We start from the raw sequence: 22,512 nt of genomic DNA on the forward strand, positions 1-22,512 counted from the left end.
ATGTACTTCTCCCACTCGCTGTCGCTGGGAAGACTGCCTCGTTTAACTGCATTGTTCTGCTGTGCTGTTGGCTCCTCCCCTCGCCCGTGTCTCAGAACGGAGCTGAATTTGAATCAGCTGCTCCGAGTTTCAGCTTGTTTGTTATCAGAAAAACACACGCGGCTGTTTGACTTTGAGCTGCTGCTGTGTTTCCCCAATGTCCGCTGTTTTCTGATTAAAGCAACTCAAGATGCAATTTCTCCTTACTGCTTCTAAACTGCTCTGTACTTTTCCACGCATGTACTTCTCCCACTCGCTGTCGCTTCCACTCGCTGATCAAGTGATTAAAACAACAAATGTGTTATAATAGTGATAAGTTTGTTTTGATGCTTGGTATATTAGCTTCTAGATAACTTGTCTCAGCATGTAGATTCCACAAGTCTGGGGGATATCTTTTGTCATTCTTCTTTACAGATCAGTTTAAACTGAAGATCGTCTGCTTTTCATCAACATCTTCAGCACTTCAACTCAAAGAGCAATGCCCGATTGACCTTCCAGTAGAATTTTCAGTTATACTTTTCTAAGCCTGATTACATAAGACTCACAAGAAAAACCATTCTAGTGTGAGTATTACATTTCAGGCCCTACAAGCAGTAAAGAATATCCATGGCTAATTCTGAAATGATTTTAGTGTATAGGAATGTAACAGGAGTGTCTGCCCTCTGACAAAACCAGATAGGATGTCCTTATAAAGGAACTTCTTACAGCTAAAAAATAATGTTGTTCCTTCATGCCAGTGTCTTTTTTTTCACATGGGCAATAGCATTACTGTTGGTGTTGGTGGTTTATCTGTGCTCTTAGTAAAGTCAGAGGAAAGCCAACACAAACTTGGCTTGGCTTGCCAAGTGGATCATATTCCGCTTGAGCAATCTTTGGAAATTTCGATAAATGTTAAATATTTAATTTCCCTATCATTGAGGGAATTGAAACATGAAATTCAATAATCCTTTTCTTTTGACAGCATTGAAGCTGAGGCACTAAAACAATAGTATAAAACTAGCAAGAAACTAAGCAGAGACTTTCTAACGCCTCTCTCTGCACTGGCTTCTTTCTAACTTGTTTTATATTGTTATTTAATACACATGCTGTATGCTTCCCAGAAAACATACTGTCAGAAAAGACAGGTCAATGTGCACCTGTGCCTTTTAAAGGACACAACCTGTATGGTCCTTTGTTTTTAAATGAAGAATACCATTAGGCTCACAGGCAATACATTTATTAAAAGGAAATTTAAATAGTTTAGCCCTCCAACCCAACTCACCTAACAATGTGGTAAATCATTCAGTTGACTGACACAACTCGGCATAAATTCCTGGGTAAATGAACAAAGATTTTCAGCCTAAAACTAAAAGAACATTGACAAGTGGTGGACTATCTGTGTGTATTTTTAGGGAGCACTTATTCTGGTTTTCTAAATCTCTTTATTTTACTGTATATAATATTACATATTTATTTGTATTACCATCAACATATTTATGTATTTCTTAGTGTTCTTCAGAAGAATGTTTGGGAGATTTGTTTAAATGTACTTTCAGGATTTTGAGAGTTTAATCTCTGAAGATGCAGTACATTGTCCTATGTGAGGGAGTATGACTGAGTATGTGCTATTTGATATTTAATATTGTTAATGGTGAAATTGTACACTCCTTGAAAAAAGAATAGAGGTTAAACTGGTCTATTAGATAAGTGTTGTGAAAGGCTCTTTAAAAGGATCATAATTTAGGACGACTGTATTCAGATTTTCATTTAGTACTTAATGGGGTTCCTTTTAATGAAACTTACTGTATACAGTACAGACACTTTATTAAACATCTGCTTTATATCACAGATAGCAGGTCAACTACCATTCGCATAAGGATTTGAACTCATAATATACAATATACAAATGAACTCATAATGTCATCATTTTACATACAGAAAATGGCCTAAAAACTGTTCGATTTGTGTTAAGATTTAAGCTGTTAGGTACAGTACCCTTCTGTATGGAAAACGTATATATATATAATATAGTTCAATTTAGAAGTCTCATTAAGGGTTTCCACAGAGTCCCTCCTTTTGCTTTTCTTCTTTGATAAAAATGATAGGATTGATATACAGTAGTTACCAACAATGTGAAAATTGTTAACACTCTATCTTTCTGTCTCCCAATTAAGTGCAGACACATTTAGGCTGGTGGGTGTTAATTAGATTAACTTTGTCAGTTTCAAGTGAATAATGCTTTGATTCTCTTTATTATCAGAAAGATGTGACAGTCGAAATAATAATCAAGTGTGAGAATGTCAATAAAACAATGCTTAAAATCAAGTAATCGGTGTGTTTTGTGGCATAGATTCCAACTTTGTGCCATAGATAAATGTGTTCAATGTGAAATGCATCGTATTAACTTATAACATGTAAATTATTGATATACAGTATCCACTAATATAAATGTATATATGCAAAACTACTAAGAATGTTCCATTGCTTACTAAACATACTGGTACAGTAGTCTCCATGTATAGGAACACCTCCTAAGAGAACACTCACCTAAGGGAACACCCTTGTGGTGAAGCAGATTTCTCCCATTGTAAATGCTCCTGCAAAAGGAACAAGAAGTTTGCTTAAAAGAACACCTTCTTGGCACCGACATCAATTCGTTCACAACTTACACAGTGCTGTTTGGTAGCCTGATAACGCATCATCATCAAACTTAAATTAAAATGGTTTATTCAGTCTTTTCAAAAGTGGCTTGTCATTGCAAGAGTGTCTTGAGGCACTGGTTGGTTTATTCAATCGTTTTGTACCTGATTTTCACAGGTGCACCTCATCACTACAAAATCACATGGAAACAAATGACAAAAACATGCGACGCAGACTAATGTATCTCTAATTCGATCATTGTTCTTTTTTCAGTAATTTAACTGGCCCAGTCTTGGCAGTCACCATTACTCCCTTTTTTGCTGTAAAATGAAGAACACGCCCACCTATCTTAAATTAGACCATTAAGAGATCATTCACACTTCTATCAATCAGGGGTGGAGTCCACGCTCCAAAATAATATAGTGAATCTCCAACCATAACAACATTGGAAGATATTAAAAAAAGACTTCTAGTCAAACGCTTTGTCATTGAATTTGAGTTTCTTTCAGTGTTCTAAAATGAAAAACCATTCTGCATTGGTAAGGAATGGATAATATTTTGTGTATTTGAAGTATGGACAATAATCTATTGAGGAATATTGTACTGCTATACAGTGGGTAAAATAATGTATTCAATAATTTCAATATTTTCTGGAAGGTAATGTATAATTATTTCTAATCTACAAGTGCGCATCTTTGTAGATAATCCATTGTCTGAAGTTTCCCAGTTTAATGAACCTAGCCTGCCCCTGAAAGCACTATATTCATGTCATCCATTTATCATTCACCAGCTTCCCACACCACACTGCACTGAGAGGGAGTAGCTATCTTGGGAATGAAAAAAGGCGCGCAGAGGTTGTCTTCTCCAAAAATAATAGAGAATTATTGAAAAATCTCCCAAAATTTGCATAGATGTTATCAGTTCAGAGCAGATGTTCTGTATGAAGGGATACATATACACATGTGCTTGTGATAATAAAAGTCACACACACTGTAGGACTGGAAAATACCATACATATGTAGTAGCTTTTGCCTTTGTGCTACATTTAAACTTTATCTTCCCTTTTTATATTTTCCAATGTATAAGGCTTTATATAAAACATATATACAATATACATTGTAATAATGCTGAACACAGCTCAACACGGTAGGATTCCAGGGATAATTTTGTAGTGCCTTTCATAAAAGTAAAGCTTGTGGATATTCAAACTTGTTTTGTTTTTGAGTTTTTAAATCTGTTCATTCAAAGATACTAACTTCGCCAGCACTTTGTCGCTGATGCTACTATTTCTACAGAGCATGGAAATCAATTCCAGACTGGATCATTCTGCCAAGCGTGCCAGAGGGGGGTAAGGAACCCTGGCAGTGCAGTATTGACTTTAAGTTTTGGAACATCATGGACTGTCTTATGTTGCAACTCACTAAACAAATCTGGAGAAAAAAAAAAAAAAGATTTTGTTGCCAACAAGTTTGCAAGTTTTGCATTAATGTATACAAAGTTTCAAACTCAAAGTGAACCCTTAAATGCTATTGAAAGTTTAGAGAAATAAATGAACTTATTTTCCCATAGCCTGCCAGGTTAAATAAAAAGCTTTAGACATGTGTAATGCACATAGAGGTTTTTATAAATTGCTTTTCCTGTTGATTTATAAGAAGAGAAGCTGCAAGACAAAAAAATAATAATAATAATAACACGGTGTTGAACCTTAACATCTACTGTCATCTGAAGGAAAAAAGATCATACAGCAGCATTTTGAACCCCATCAAATGTCATCTAAGCTTGTTCACACAGTACAATGTTACAACAATTTATAACTTGATCTGTAATACTCTGGTAATACACTTATCGTATTAAGCATCTATAAAGTGTTAATAAGGTAGAAGAATGTTGACTATATGTATATATTTACCTCATGCGATTGATGCTACTCTTTGCACAGTGATGTTGCAGTTTTCCAAGCTTTCATATGCTTTATTACACTTTGCTGTGCTTTTACTGTGGTACACTTTTATTAGGGTAAGGACACAACCTAGCGAGAGCCACAACAACCCTCTATGTAGTGACCGCATCTTATTATACAAATATAAACTGTATACTGCTGCTGTTTAAATCTTTATCATCTTCCCTTGTGCTTTACATACTTTTACAGAAAAAAATAAGGATACTTCCTGTTCGTGATCCAGTTCCAATCAATGCTGTTTAGCAAGGGGTTAATGGCATATTGAATTGTTTTTCTAATATATTACCTTATATTTTTTCACCTGTGTGTCTACATTGTGTCAACAGTCTCATAAACTGCTATTATTTTGTTTTTGATCCCTAGACAGATTACATCACAAAGGTTTCTCCTAATGTCTCTAGAAATGAAGACTAGTTTGATCTCCAAAATACACACCCACCCTCGAGGGATAAGACTTCTCAAAGCTCAGCAGATTTCTATCGGATGTTATGCACATCTGATAATACTTTTTCTTCAGTAAAATACAAACAGTTGAAATAGAATTTGTTTATTTTTTTTCCCCCCCAAGGAGACCTGGGGCCATATTACAAAAGCATCCTTGTGACATTCTTATCTGATCTTCAGAGATATAAGGTCCTAACTTAAGTTTAGGAGAGTTGATATTACTTAAAATGCTCTCCTAACTTATTTTCCTATCTTAATTTAAAATATTACAGAATGTTCCTAGCTTGGTCATTTCCTAAGTTTCTTTCCTAACATTTAAGACTTGGTGGAACCTTTCCTATCTGCTGGTTAGAAAAAGAAAATTGCTACAATCCTATCCTAGCCATGAGAGATACGATAGGAAAGCTAGTTATGAAATTGTTCTGTAAGACCGCCCCAGGTGTATTTTTTGTCTGTCTCTTTGACTTACAATCAAATATATATATATATAATGCATGCTCATATCTTTTAGAACATGCTGTAATATTCTGTTAATTTAAAGCAGAAATAACCTATAAACCAAACATACCCTTACAAATGTTTACCATACTAAAAATAATAGAAAAGTGTAATAAAGCATTTTGAAAGCATGGTAAAGCAAAGCTCAGCACTGTAAAGCAAAGACAGGCAAAACATATTAATAAGCATGGCAAATCATTGTAAACAATGATAAAACTGTAAAAAATACTGTGTAAAAATACCATGGTATGCTATTGATAAAGACAGGATGGTTATTATAATGTGACTCCATTAACCTTTAAAAACAAGTTTTGAGAGTGGGCATGAGTTGACAGAGAGTTAATCTACAGATTCAATGGGCCAGAATCAAAGTGAAAATGAAGTGACTTGAAAGAGTACCGTCATGTTAATGAGCGGTAAGCACAGCATTTTTACACCACTTGGTTACCTTCCCCTTTAACTATTGACACTGAACATCCACAAGGTAGCCTGTAAGGGATCATCAATGATGTCATGTTAACTTGAAACCTATTTTATGAGGGGAGGGTCTTCCCATCTAAAACCCATCATTGCAGCTTAGGTTCAATTTAAGGACACAGACTCAACATGTAATTAAATCCCATTATGATTTCAAAAAGGAAATGGACCAATACTTAACCAAAACTCACCACATGAAAGACAAGATGGCCCATGAATTGATATTATCAGCAAGTACAGTACATGCCGTGTTTGATAAACAATTGTGAGCCTCTTTATCCTGAAACGTAATAACAGCTGAGCAGTTTGTTTAAGTGAGATTGATGTTGTTTTGCCCAGTGCCCGCTATTAACCAGATCCCATCTTCAATACATTTTGGAAAAAATTACCAGATAATAATGCAGTGGTATTTCCTTATTTGTCTCAGTGGAGCTCCATTATTTTTAAATTATTACAACACTACAAAAGCACCTTTGTCGTTTTGGCAAGAAGGCAATACAAACTATTTCAACAGTTATCTTTTATATGGTGCAATACTGAATTGTACATTTGATCTTCCTTTTATTGTCAGTGACAGGGCTACCACATTTTATGACCTTGAGAAGGTACTATACTTTCAACGGAACAAAGTTTTAAATAATAAATACACTAACTATTTGAGCTGATGATACATATTGTTTTAACTTGTATGAGCAGGAATTAGGGAATGTTCATTTTCATAAACGTTCATTTTCAAAAACAATAACATATTTTAATCACAAAAAATGAATAAAAATAAATTCAAAACAATGACAAAGAACGCCCAAATATAATTGTTTTAAGATACAGTACATGGTGTATTTTTGTACATCTGAAGACGCATTACTTCACCCTTTAAGTACCAGCACAGCAACACCGATGAAGGCATTTTGAAGAATACATTTGTCTACAGTACCCTGGCTTTTTTTCCCACTGAAACAAGAAGAAAAGCAAAATGCAATCACTGAAAGTGTTTGGACATGCTACTGCACTTTTCCTTCATGCCTGAATGGTGCTCATCAAAACAAAAAGGGTCAGTAGAACCCCCCCCCATCTTAAGAGCTGATAACACATTGGAAACTCTTTTGAGATCTGAATCACCACTGTCCTTACAGATGAGGGATGAGGTGCGCTGAACCAAACCATCAGCCCCTTTACACTGTGAGTGACTCACTACAGGAAACCAAGCAGGCTGTTCCACACCATCAATAACCCACAGCTCTCCCAGCTGGAGGGTCAGAACATTTAAAGAATCAGCATTCTTCCTCTATGAGGAATCATTCTCCATTTTTAGAAGAAGGTTCAAATAAAAATGTTGCTCCATGCAACTATTCTTTTAGTTTCATCTGATATCTCTGCTAGATACAGCCTACAACGCTACCAATGGTTTGCGGTAAAGCCGCTTTGATGTGATTTTCTTTTCCCAGGGCATTTTCTTTTCCTTGCATATGTACCTAGCGGTTAACAAATGTGTCCAGAAGACTTTTATGCCACCTTCTTTAAATGTTTATAAATTATACCGATTTCAATACCATTGATAAGCCAGGAAATAGTAGAAGCTTTATAATTATATACCTTTTCTGAATCCCATAAAACCTCCAGGATACAAACATTAATCATAAAGGATAGAGGATGCATACATTCTCTTCAATTTCAAAAACCTCACATCTGATACCATAATCAAAAGACAGGGATTAGCTAAGTAAGTAAAACAGCTTTTGGGCATGACAATGTTACACGTCCAGGTATGTCATTGTGGAAGCAGTCAAAACAATTAAGAGGGGTCCTCCACTCTTAGAACTCCACTTGTGATACAGCACGATTTATAAAAGTGATAAGTGATACACTGTCATTATCTATTAGGCCAAAGAATGTTATTAATTCTGGAGCTGAAGTCAGGTGCTTGATACACATATTGAAGGTGATTAAACAAAGTACAGTACTCACTTTACATTCTGAGGGATCAGGATAAAAAGGGTTAAAAATGTGTGTTTGTTGGATGATGATGACTAAAACATGTTTACAATAACAAGTATATATAAACAGCCTGCAAAATTATTTATGAGCACCACTATATTTCTAAATAGTACATGTATTTATTTCTTCGTGGCCAAAGTATTAAATTATTTTTCAAGTCTCCAAATTTACAGACTGTGAGTCACCAGTTAGGTCTACAGCTGGTAGAAAAAAAGTAAGAAAAAAACAGACAGTGGGGTCTGACTTCTGGCTTCAGACCAAACCTCAGATAGAACAACAAATACAGGAGGGAAATAGAACACTGAGCATGTACGAAAACCATGACATCGAGTTGTTTCTAAACAGAAACACAATTAGTTCTACTCAACGTACACAAACACAGATAATGGTATCCTTATCCCAAGGTTTGTAGAAAGGGCAGCTTAGAAAACATCACCCTGAACTTGTTTTGTTGGGTGCCATATTGGGTGACACTGCTCTGTATATTTATATGGTTGAATTGTGAGAGTGTGCGTTAGTGTTCATTGCTCTAGCTGACAATTGACCCAAAGGGACGCCCAGAAAAACTCAGCATTGTGCTCATACTTCCTCACCTTAACTTTACAGATTCACTACAGTGGATATTGAAGATTATTATCACATGTAATCCACACACTGAAGGCACTATTTCTACAACATTTCTTCAGTTTTGTTTCTTGATCGATTCAGTTTCTATGTGTTTCAGTGCATCAATAAACCCACTGTAGTTCATAAATGACTCAAAGAAATATGATACTTTATTACCACTGTAGCATGGAAGCCTTCTCATTTGCTGAATTATGGCAAGTAGACTTTCAGCATTCCAAGTGTCTGCCAGTCAAATATTACCATAAGTGCTGCATTTTTGATACTTGCCTTAAAGTATATAATTATCAGTTGACAGAGCAAAAATGTGAGAATTAGTATAAAACAACATTTAAAAATCCAGTTGACAGTATAAACAACATGACAGAAACATCTTCAGCATCTGTATTTGTTAATGTCTTGTTGCTAAAGAAACTGTGGTAATGCTGTTTAAGTTGTTCACTGTACATAACCATAAAATCCATGGAATTTTCAATGGAAATGAGGCCAGGGAAGAAATGACGACATTTACAGGCAATCCTTAGTTATAGTATACATACACATTAACGTTCTTTATATTTTAAATATGCACTAATCTTGCTTTGGTAAAGACAACAAAGTCTGCAACCCGAACATGCGACTCTGCATATTGACCCTGAAGTACAGTACTATATTGGCTTCTACAGCTGTAGTTGGAAATATAATTTGCTTAGGTTTCTACAGTAAAAGAAACTGGGTTCCTGTCTATGCCTAAAATATAAATTACAAAAATCCTTAGAAAATTCCTGGGCTAATAAGAAACTAAAACGCTAATCAAAAAGTAAGAAAAACCTTTAAAAAATGCATAACACCTGAAACTTTTTTTTTCCACAGGTTAAATAGCATAAATATATACATATTATATTAAATATTTGATTGTTTTATAGGGAGAGAACCCCTTTCTCATTAAACAGCTATGTATCTCCTTATCAAATACTGTATATGCAAAATATTTGGATACATTCATCTACTTGAATATTTCTTAGAGTGCATTATATTTGTGTGTGTGTATGTGTTTGTATTTTTATTGGATGTTTTTCATTTACTAATCTTAAAATCAACCTTAAATGCATGTTTATAACAGAACTAAATGCACTTGATTGATGTAAAGTACTTCATGTACCAATGAAACTCTTTCCCAAGTTCACAATCTGCACAACCTTCCATGGGATTCTGAATTCCAGTTGTTTTAATGACATTTTTAAATGGCTAAAGTACATAATGAAATGTGCCTTGTTTACACAGGAACCCCTGTTAAAAATGACCTTCATCTAGTGCAGCTGTGAACACAAATACCATGTGGTTTATGAACAGAAATAAAAAAGGCCAATTTATGTTTGCAGAAAGCTTTAAGACTGGTGGGCTCCATGTCATGAGAACTGTTAACATTCTAACGGTCATTATTTTTGTGGTGAGTTCACCAATTACTTTCCCAAGCACCCCCTCTCTTCCCTTCATCAGCATGTTTGCCTATAGCTCTAACACAGGGATAATATGATTTCACACTTTGGAAGGCCCCTACCATATTAGCTCCTCTTTCAGGGGTTCCTAATTCGTCAACCTCATGAATGATTATTTTCAACAAGCCCTTGAGGGGACTAGGTAGCTCAGGGGGTTTTTACCAATGTCAGTCCACACCGCAAACCCACCACACAATTCAGCACAACTGTTGGTCTTCAGATATGCCCTAATATATGCCCACTGGGTATTGGATGTAATGGTGTACAAAACATACACTGTATAGAAAAGATACAGTATAACCCCAGGCAGGTGCCATGCGCATTATGCACGGGCGCGGTAATATGCATTATATTCTTTGTTCTTCGCTGACCTCCTTGGCCATTTAAAGAATTGAATATTCTGCTACTAAATCATTTGTGTTTAAGCAGGCTGCTGTTTTGGCTGTCCTTCAGGTCACCCTTAAAACAAAAACAAAAAAATATTTTCAGAAATACATTATTTATTTAACTTATAAACATAGTTAACTATTGCCAAATCTCAATTACACAGACCAGCTTCTTTGCATGATACTAAAGCAGTTGGAATGCACTACATTATTCTGTTATTTTTATTATTGATTGTGAAATTGTGTTTGTGTTTTATGTTAACACTGGTTGAGTGGATACTGCTCCTTGTGAATTTAGGTGGGAAGGACAACGTCTTTAACTCTGAAATGACCAAGTATTTAAAATACATAAAATAAATAAAAGCTGCTACATTTAAAGTCACCATTCCTTAACCCAACCTAAAATTAAAGATCTGGCCCGCAACATACTGTATATTGTATTGCATAGGAAAATGTTGGCTTTTGCAGCTGAATTGTAGAATGCTATAGAGGGGAATTGTGTGTCAAATGTTATTCACCAATGAGCATTAAAGGGTTAATATATCAAACACTGTACATTTCTAACCTCTTGCGAAGGATTTCCAAGTTGATCCTATGGATAGTTTTGTACTAGAATTAAAAAAAAAAAAAAGAAAGCATACACAGGAAGCTAAACTTTAAACCATATTGTTTATTTTTTTGTAGTTTTCCTCTACATTAAAATAATACATTGAAACAGCAGTATTAAAAAAAAAAAAAAAAAAAACTTGAATATTTAAAAAAAATTATAAATAAATAAATAAAATGTACTCATCAGAAATACGTTTTTCCTTCAAATATATAACTTCTACAGACAATGTAGAAACTATTTTGCACTGGCTAAAGGATACATTCAATAAAATGTAATTTAAATGTTACAGTAAACCTAACCTTATGAGAGTTACCTCCGAGAAAATATAAAATTCAAAAATGTGTGTAATGGATCTAAGTGAATTAAGACATGACCTTTTTTCAGTTTTAACACCTGACTGGTAAATACAGACAACTTCCTGTGGGGACTTGAGGTTTGTTAGTTGTACTTAAGGATGATGACACTGTAAATACCGGTGTGATGTAAATGTGCAAGAAAAGTCCACACCCAAACAAGTAAAATATCTCATTGACTCAGCCTTGGCAGGGCAACATGTCCAACAAGATCCTTTCGGTATGAGATTTTCCTTACTTGATAGCTTAAACACATTTTAAAATAAATTGACTAATATGGAGTAGGACGGGCAATCAGACTAGGCAAAAACAAAACACAAAGTCAACTAGCACTGGGGCAGGGTGTTTTGGAACCCAGCCTTGCAGTACAGCTCATTCCAGACTGTGTTCTTTTAGGTGTAGCTCTCACAGGAAAACATTTAAGGACAGCAGAGTCACAGCAGAGTCACATTCAACACGAGTGTCTAGCATGTAAACAGGATTTATTCTGGGAATAGCATTACAGCTAAAGGTATTTTTTTACTGTAATTCAACACACTCACAGTACCTTCACAGTTACGTTAATATAGTGACTTAGACTTTTGTTTTATTTTTATTTTAATCACAATAACTATGATGCATTGATTGCATTTATTTGTTTGTTTATTGAGCTTGTTAACCAGGATGGGATTACAGAGATGTAACACTTTTTTGAAAAGCTACATCTTTCTTTTGGTACATCTTGTGTTATCCTATGTCTGTACCTCCAATTACCAGCATCTCTACAATGAATAAAGGTATAGAGCACCAGCACCTTGTATAAAATATATACATACATACTGAGGGTCTCCATAATCACATAACAGCAGCAGGCTGTGTGGTCCAGTGGTTCAAGAAAAGGGCTTAACCTTTTAAGCAAGTCGCTTAACCTCCTTGTGCTCTGTCTTTCAGGTGAGACATTGTTATAAGTGACTCTGCAGCTGATGCACAGTTCACACACCCTAGTCTCTGTAAGTTGCATTGGATAAAGGCATCTGCTAAATAAACTAATACTAACAGTACCTGAACAGTTACAATTATTTCTTTAAATTCCAGAGTTTATTGGATTATTTCCAAATGCAATCCAAAATGTCTATAGGAGGCTAAGAGTGTATGATAAAAGTTTAGTGAAGATTTGCGTAAAATCAAGGCAGTTATCGTGTTCACCATGTATAGTGTGACAGACACAAGGATCCCACAACACAGAGTATCTACAGAGGCAACATATTTACTACATTCAGAAACCTACTAGTAACTCAAGGTGGTTGCAAACATTTTGTTGAAATGAATGCCAGATATATTAACGCATTTGGAATTGTCCCACATAAGAAAATGTGTCAGTTGCTTTAAGAAGAGCAGGGACACAAACTGAAAACTTTTTGCCACTGAATGGTTTAAAAAATATTATTTGCATCCAGAAAAAAATGGTGTTCTAATAACTACTTATAAAGTGTTTTCTTAGTAAATGCTTCACTTTAAAGAAACATTTGGGGTTGCCGGTACTTTAAAGCAAACATTTGCACGAGTGTCTCAATATTCAATAAGTAATACCAGAGGAAAAATATGATGTGATGTAAGTAAAAAGCAGGGTTAAATAAGAGACTTGAGCCCATTAACTTGAGGGAGAAAAACAACATGAACTGAAGTTATGTTTTAGGATGTGTTTGTAGTCTTTACTCCAATTAAAATGTTTTTTTTTTTTTTTGTTGTTGTTTGTTTTTTTGTTTTTTTAATGTTTGCATTACTTTTAAGAAATAATTCAATTGAATTCAAACTGTGTTGCAGGCCAACAGTCATGCATATTCATAACAGACCAGTTATGGCAAGAAGTTCACTTTTAAAGCAATATTATTTTTAATCAATGTTTGTTTTGCAGAATTGGTAGTTTCCAGTCTAATTCTCACACAGGGTGGAGTATGGTTTGGCATCATAATGTGTCCTAAAATAAAAAGCATTTTGCGTAATTTATTTTTTTCAAATTTTTTTTTGGCTTGTTATGTTTTGCAAAATTAAATAAACACACCTATTATATTAAGGTTATTCATCCATCCATTATCATTAACCGTTTAATTCTTTACAGGGGCACAGTATATTAAGGTTATGAAAACCAAAATCTCGAACACTGAATGTGAATCTCTTATGAATGGATTTAATCAATAAATACTGTTCCATGTCACTGAATTGAATGCTGGCATAAAAAAGAAAAATAGGCCAAATGCTTTTTTTATTGAATACCCCCCTTTGTGTGTTTTATCTTTTAAAGTATGTGACGTATCGCATAAGTGATTTAATGGCTCCTGTAAATACTGTAGATCCACCTTTATTTAGATCATTGTAGTAGACCTCTACCTCACTACTGACATTGTAAAATTGAGGGGAGCTAGCCAAATGAACCATACCGTACCATAGAGCGAGCATGAGAGGCAAAATACAGCAACATACACACAAGATATAAAAATTAATTATAAAGAAAATGGAGCAAATAAATTATTAAACATTTTAAATGACATATGCAAACATAAGGTGGCCTTGTTTAAAATTAATTCTAAAGGTAAAAGACTGACTCTTACCGTATGGGTATGCTTGAGGTATCCTTACTGGGGACAATGTGGGGAAGCTCACATCCATCCCAAGAACAAGCCAGTATGTTACATAATTATTTTCATATTACCCAGAGGGGTTTGAAAGCTTACAAGGTAGAGACTGGGTGTGAAGCGATGACCAGGCATACCACAAATGAGTGTCTTAACTACTTCACAAAAGAGCCATCACACAACACTACCCGTTACACCATAACTGCTGAACTGCATTGCTTGCAGCAACAGATTCTAGGAAGTGCTGCACTCACAGAGTCAAGACTAGCAGAAGGACTGCCGCTCAGATAAAGTTGTTGCTGGCTAAGCAACATCCAGGTGTCCTTATCAAACAGTAACTCTGATTGGTGGGTTAGTTTGAAATCGGAAAGGCTTCAGACATTATTCAGGCTCACATTTGTTTTGAGATTAAGGGTATTGTGAGCTAATAAATTAAATAAAGTGAACCCTTTCACATAACTAACATTGGGAGGATGATTAAAGTTATCAGCAAACAAACCAGCGGTGACAAAACATGTCATTCTCACCTCTCCCCTAAAGTCTAGACAGGAAAAACTGAGTAATCCAGGCACTCCAGGACTTTACAAGAGGGCTTTAAAAATGTTTCATCAAAAATATAGAACTACTTTCCTTGGCTCACCATGCCAACTTTACCATGTATGAAAATATTCAGAATTCCTGTAAGTAATTTTACAGGCTCCAGATTGCAAAACTGTGTACAGTATGTACAGTATTCTAGGTGCTGGGTTCAGATTGTCTTCATGGCGACTACACGGGGCAGTGGGCATATATGCTGCCACCATATAAAGGTTTTTCACCTGGAAAGCTGGATATCACATTAACAAATAGGCCAAAAACAGAATAATTGGAACATGACTGAAAAACTGTAAATAAACGTGTAACACAAGGAATCAAATGTTAACTGAAACAAATATGAATTGTTCAATTGACATTGAAACATGACAACAAAGTTTCTTAATTGTTTCCAGGGGCCTCTTAATGACACAATATCCACCTGAAGGGCTGTACTCAAATACAGTTTCCAATGGCAGTTGTGTTTTGACTTTGTGTATAGTTAATACCTCTTAACACATTCTGACAATAAAATAACACACACTCACACCTCCTTTTCCTTTATATGCGACTTCTTTGTCTTTACAATGCCTTCCCCAACTGCCTCAGCAGTTAAACAGCTGCTAATAGTTATTGTTTCCATGGCAATGCCATTTCTGGATGCATACATTCTTGAATGGGGGTATAAAAATGAGAATTGAAACCCATACTGGGGTGAGCTCATTCACTGGCCAGAATGTTTTCTTTATTTTTATTACATATTGTTATTGCTTAATTTAATCTTCATCCAGCTGATTGAATGTCCATGTTTCGTTTCAAGGGTTAACATTTATACATATTTATACATAGTACTTTCTTCCATACAAGGACATATTTGAAAGTGTTTTTACAGACTAAAAAAAAATGAATAATGGTGTCTACAACATCCCACTCACAGATGCGCTCATGTGCAGACTCCATGCCAGTGTTTTTTTGTTAGTTATTGTACTTGTGATGTGGACTGATTTAGCTGGGCAGAGTACCTAACAACTTCATTTATAATCTTCAGTCCAGATTTGGATAAGGTCTGACGAGGAAGACTGTTGCAAGCACTATTAGCTAAATGGGGAAATTATTAACTCCACAGTAAATGTGTAACACCCCCACCCCATTTATCTTTCTCATACAGAAAAAGATCCTTAAAGCATGGAAGTCCTCTTAAAAAGTGGTAAGAAGGGAACTTTGAATGGAAAAAACAAATTACTTTTCAACCAAGAGAGCACATGATGTAAGAACACAGCGTAGGAGGTATTTGTATCAACTGATGTTCAAACCTTGGTCTCTAGAGATCAATGCCCTGTCTTCTGTTCCAAAACAGACAAGCTCCCTTTACAGAGAAAGTGGGTGCTTATTTGTAAATTATTGAAATCAAGTCAGCTATCGTTTGCACAACAGCTGGGTTCAGAGCCCCATTCTGCATTTTTGAAATAACCTACACTACACTGTCTTTCTACTAATCTGCCACTTAAGTTCCTGTTAATAGCTTTTTTCTCTCATCCAAATTATTAATGATTGCAACTCCTTTCTTCCAAGGTTGCTTGAAACATCTATTTCTAAACTACAGTGTGCTGTCAAGTCTGCAGCTGGATTCCTCATACTAAATCTTATTCATCGCCCACATAAACACCTGCCTTCATTATATATGCTAGCTTTCCATTGCTTTGATAATTGATTTGAAATTAGTCTGTTAACAGATATGATGATTCTGGAGCACAACACCTGCAAACGAGTCTGATCCACTATACTATTATGCTCTTTCTTATACTGCTAGACAATCTAAAGCTGGGCAATCTAGATGTTTCAATTCCTGTGATAAACCATGGCTCTTTATTTTTTTACTGGGTTACCCTATCTGTAACTACCTTTATAAATGGTATGCAGTTATACTTTCAATAAAGTCAAAAGCATTATAGGGAATATAATAAAATAAAATACACAGTAAATTAAAATAAATGGGCTGCACACTTTCTAGGTGGAGGCAAATAGATTGATCATGAAAGATAGAGTGGAAAACAGGACCATACTGTACAGGATGCTAAATATGAAAACAATTGTCTTTCATTTTTCATTAAAATCTAATTTCTCAGTGTTTACTTTAGTCTGCCATAGCTTATCCTTTCTAACAGTTTTACCTACAGCAGCAGGCATTGCTGACATGCTTGTTTAGAGTTTGTTGGGTTATATTTACCCTAATGGTATTTTAATTTGTTGAGAGTGCTGAAGAGAACTTGAAATATACAATGCAGTTCTCTGGTTCTAGTTTTTGCAGGTGCTTTACTGCCTTCGTTAAAGACTGGAGGAAACACTTTGAAAATACCACCCCACATGTTATAGCTCAGGAGTAAATATAGAAGTTAAGAAATGGTAACTTTAATTAATTTACTTTTAATGTCTTGTTGAAATTCCACTGTTTTTCAAAGATGAACACAAACTAACTGATTCCTACTAACTGAACACACCTGGTGCGGCACTGCCTTTGGAGCAGACTTGTTAAGGCCTGAACACAAACATATTTGTTACTAGCTTGAAACATTATTAAGTTTTGTGTTTAAAAAAATAATAATTAAAAAATCCCCTTAAATTGCATTAAATATCCCAGTTTAAATACACGTAATACGTAAATATATCTAACAATCATGATACAGGTGCAATTATAGAAAGTTTAATAATTGCACAAATTTTGACCTTACTAAATTAAGACATGCCTCCTCAGTTGTTCTCTTTTTGAAATATTCCTTCCACCCTTACAGCATTTAACTAATACCACACAGGTGTTATTAACTGTAGCTGAAAAAGAAAACCAAAAAGTTATCTCTGTAAACCTGACATAAAGTGCTTGGCAAAATAAGCAAGAAGCAGATGTATTCATCAAGTTTGAGTGCACAAGTAAACTGCAGTGCATTTACCAGAACATTAATGCTTTATAAATACAGCTAAAGGTGTTGCCCAAGGCTGTTGACAAAGGAGTGTGACATAAACATAGTGGAGACGAATACTAAGCCCTATTTGTAGTGAGCAAAAGAATCATGTGTGTGGTTTGGGGGTTTGCACAAGAACATTAGCTTTAGGGCATACAGAAGATGTTCACAAGGCACTTTGGTTTGCATTAAATTTCATCATCTTACTTCTTATGCAGAGAATGGAACTCACCCAGTTGTTACAGATGCTGGAATGGTGCAACTGTGATGGTATTGTCCAGTAAAAAGCTCAGGTCTGTGATTTGTTAAAGGAAGACGCACTTCCATCTTAACTGAACCCTACTCTATATGACTCAACACTTTCAGTAGAGTATTGCAGTGTGATAATGTCTGCTAAACTTTGGATTTATTTTGAATACAATGGAAACCAAAGTTGCTTACCACAAACTGCTGCTTCTGTCTGTTAAATCCAGCATAAACACTGTACTGTGGAATGCTTTTAGAAACAGCCAAGGAAAAACTTGCTCTAATGTGGAGAAAATGCCCCCACCACGGCATCTTTCAGTCATTATATCCCAACAGTCTTCTTTCATCATAGTGACACCCTTTGAGCTACTGCATATGTAAGCTACTTTATATTAGCAGCTTCATTATTTTATTACAGTGATTATGATTTAAGTTTTTATGTTATAGTGCTTTCCTCCAGCGGGGACCCTGAGGACGAGCCAGGTTCCTTTCACTGCCCCCCACAATCTGATAACATGGCACAGTATCAACATGCAGAACACGCCTTGGGCTGCCTGGGTATATTGAATTACATCCCTGGACCTCTTCCACCAGACAGCACTTTGAAGAGCAGCAAAAACACAACATAAAATGAAACTGATGGCCTACAGTACCACCAAGGAAGGAGTGTTTATTGAAATGTGGTTATATGAGTGACGGATATCATTTCATAAGATAAACTGCGTCGTTGATGGATTACGCGTCAATAAATTCTAAGCTTAGAAAACATCATGTTCTTCAAATAACAACTTTCTTTCATTTGAACAAACTTTGTGATTCTCAGATCTGCATGTTCATTAAAAAAAAAAAAAAACACCACCAACTTCACGTCCAATTTGACGTTGTTATGATACAGAAAATAATATTTTGCTTTACACTGAATGTATGCCTCTTTGGTAACTGGTATATTGTGTGGAGGAGGCAGAAAGGTCAAGAAAAGTGTTCCAGATGTGCTCATTTTGTATCGGTCAAATTTATGTTCAACATCTTCTTTCTGAGTAATGAATCATTGTCTAGCTGGAAAGATTGTTGGGAGTCATGGCCTGAATCCCACGCTTAAAGTTCCCATTGCAACCATGCATATTTTTGCTGAAGCTTTAAAAAATAAACTATTTGGCAGGAATATGCACAGCCACTCTTAACCCCTTCCCTTTCTAAACCACACAGCAGTAATACCAGTGAAACTACCATTACCACAAAAACAAGTAAAATACAATGCAGTCTAATTATACGCTAAAAACTAAAATTGTAGAGTACTTTAATGAGAAAGTCATTCTTAAGAAAGATATAGATTGGGGCTCCCAAGTGGCACAGCCAGTAAAGGCACTCCCCTGAAGTGCAAAATGCACCCTATAACCTGGAGGTCACCAGTTGAAGTCCAGGCTATTCCACTGCCAACCATGGACAGGAGCTCCCTTAAAAAAAAGTATCCCAAAGTAAAAACATAAAGCATTGTAAAGCACAGACTTATGGTAAAGGTGTAGTAAAGCACATTTAAAAAAAACATGTTAACCTCTGGTAAAAGCATATAGCCATGGGAAAACTACTAAATTAAAATGCAAATTACCATGGGAAAATTTTAGAAGGGTTCCTTCTGCAATATATGCTGTAAGCAGCACACATCACCCTTGATAATCACAGATGATTAGGCTACAGCATATGCTTAACCCCTTGATAATGTACCACAGTATTTTTGTGTTCTGCACAAGGTATTTTTCCACTAGAAACTATTCACCATTTGCTGTAGTTACAGTATTACAGTTTTCATATGACAAAATATAATTTAAAATAAGCATTTGTTTAAACTGACTTTGCAATTGCAGAACCAAAACACTTAAAGTAATGTACCACCTACAGTACCCCCAAAAAACAGTAATGAATTCCAGTTAAATATCTCATACATTTCATGAATATGGGGCCCTTAAAGTGAACACTTTATACATTCAAATGTTAAAGATGCGGAACACCATTGTTGTAATGCAGTTTGTTTGGTATATACATTTTAAGTGGATTGCCATTCAAAACATTAAACACCAACCCAAAGCATATATTCCAGCCCCAATAGGGACATCTCCACTTCCTAAATAAACAGTGAGCAATAAGTGACTCAGGAAGTTGACAAAGCAACCGCAGACAGGTAATATATACAGTAATATGGTCTAGCTGCAGGGAGCACTCACTCACATTTTGCTATCAGCAGCTCTTTGTAGTTGCACAGGTCAGCACAGATATAGATTAACTTCAATGCATTATTCTTGTGTTGAGGTGCTGGTCTGTACTTTTCCCGCAGTGAGGCAGACATTGCTATATGATCACAAGCAGGAGTTTCTGACAAGAGCAAAACCCTCTGTTCCAAGATTGTTAATAATGCTTTGGAAAAGGGGTTAGATTGTGCTTATTAAGGTGGGCTCCCAAGTGGCACATTTGGTAAAGGCGCTCCACGTGGAGTGCAAGATGTGTCAGCGCCTGCGGTTCTGCAGTGGAGCCATTCAGATCTGTGTTGTCCTCCGGTCTGATGGCTTTGCTGTGGAACCGCAGTGCAAAAAAAGACATTTTCCAAGTCACCAGGGGTTGCAACAGTGAACCAGTATTAACAATAACACAACTGGGGTGAAAAATTGAGTAAAAAGCATTGGCTACAACTAAATTAAAAAAAAAAAAGTATTTATTAGCACTTTGATCTAACCACAAATTGGACTCTTATTAAACCCAAAGATAAGTTGTTATGAATAATTTTTTTTTTTTTTTTTTTTTAAACCCTACATTTAATAACTGGAATTTCAGGCACTAGATGTATTTCTGTACTGATAGCATATGTACAGTATATGTGAACTGATAGCATATTTCTTGCACATGTGCTACTATAACATATGTAACTCCAGTGAGCAGGAGGATGATGGGAAATGTACTTCTGAGAGGTCCATGCAGGTATACACACACACCTTACGTAAATAGTTGCGGCAACACATGGGAACATGTAACACAATAAAAAAAAAGGTCCTTATGTACCCTTTAAATTAAGCTAATTTGCAAGATTTGGTCTGAGTTTTTAGTATTAAGTCATGGGCCATTTTATAAAGATGAAAATTTTTGCACTGAAAATTTAAATCTATAAACTAACTATAATTTAAACCAGAAAACTGACTACATTGCAGAATTTAATATTTAAACTGTTTTGGAACAATGCAGCCTTAAGAGACAACTTTTCATGTAATTTCAATGTAAACATATTTGAGGAATTTGTAACAGCTTTAAACACCCAAAAACATTTTCTCAATGGTGCCGTTTTCCTCAAAAGGCCTTTAGCAAATGTGAAATCTACTTCAAAAGTGTTATGCTTTTTTTGTTTTTTTAACATGGTGAAAAACAGCAACATTTCTTATGCCTCCATTGACTCTCCATAGATTTTTTTTGCCTAAGTCTCATTTACCTTAATGCAGGGAAGTCTCCACTGAATCAGCTGAGTCAATGATCTTGTTAAATAGAATACCTTTTGAAACGCCCTTTTAAATATTATTGGCTGAAGAAGTTTTGAGTGAGGCTGGATTTTCATTGATTACAATATTAGTGTGTGCTCCCATTGGCTAGAAAGGTTGCAGTGTTTTCAACACAGTGCAAGATTGACAGTTGGAAGCTTGTTTGTTTGTTGGGAGGTTTGTCTGGTTGACTGGAAATTTGAATTATTAATGAATTGACAAATGAACTAATTAATTATTAGATGAATTAACAAATACATTTATGAATTACTGTATGAATTGACAAATTTATGGACGAATTGCTGGACAAAGTGACAAATTAATGGCTGGATAGTTTTTGCACAAATGCAGCTCAATATACACATCTGACCTCTATATATGAACTAGTTGTTGAGCCTAGGCTCAATAAAATATTCAATTTTTTTTGTTTGTTTTGTTTTGTTTTTTTCACTTAGATCTAAATGTGTTGGATTTTGCTTGTGTGATTTTTGCTTATTCTTCACTGAAGGTTTAGAAAACCAATTGTATGTATTAAAAAAAAAAAAAAAAGATTTAATAAGATAAAGTATTTAAATTGTATTATCTTTGATTTACAAATTAGTACTATCTACTGCATCAAGTCCATTGTTTTATATGGAAAATGTTTTCATAAGTTTAGACCAAACACATAGACCTTGAATTATATGAGGTTTTTTTTTTTTTTTTTTTTTTTTCAGTTTACTTATTTGCTTTTCATTTAATTATGTTATTGTATCATTAAGCTGATTCTAGCGATAACTAGTTCTAAAGCTACCCTCCAAAAATAGTTTATATTAAAGGGATACCTATGATGAGCAGGTGAATTAAAGTAGTTTTGTATTCATGTTCCTTTTGTCAAATGTAGTTATCTGCACCAAATTACATGCATCCCACCTATGCACCATTTATAGACCACATTATTTATCCCATACAGTACTTACCTCGACATGCCAGTCCTGCAACTCTTCGAGGCAATTATTGTTTACAACAGACAAATTGCCTACAAATCCCATATATTTCATTCAGGTAAAAATGCGGAAAACGCAGACAAAAATGTAATTGAATCAGTTTAAGATAATGAAGTATAATGACCATCTGCCTAGCAAAC

The sequence above is a fragment of the Polyodon spathula genome, chromosome 10, assembly GCF_017654505.1.
Source record: "Polyodon spathula isolate WHYD16114869_AA chromosome 10, ASM1765450v1, whole genome shotgun sequence".
In the NCBI taxonomy this organism is placed as follows: Eukaryota; Metazoa; Chordata; class Actinopteri; order Acipenseriformes; family Polyodontidae; genus Polyodon; species Polyodon spathula.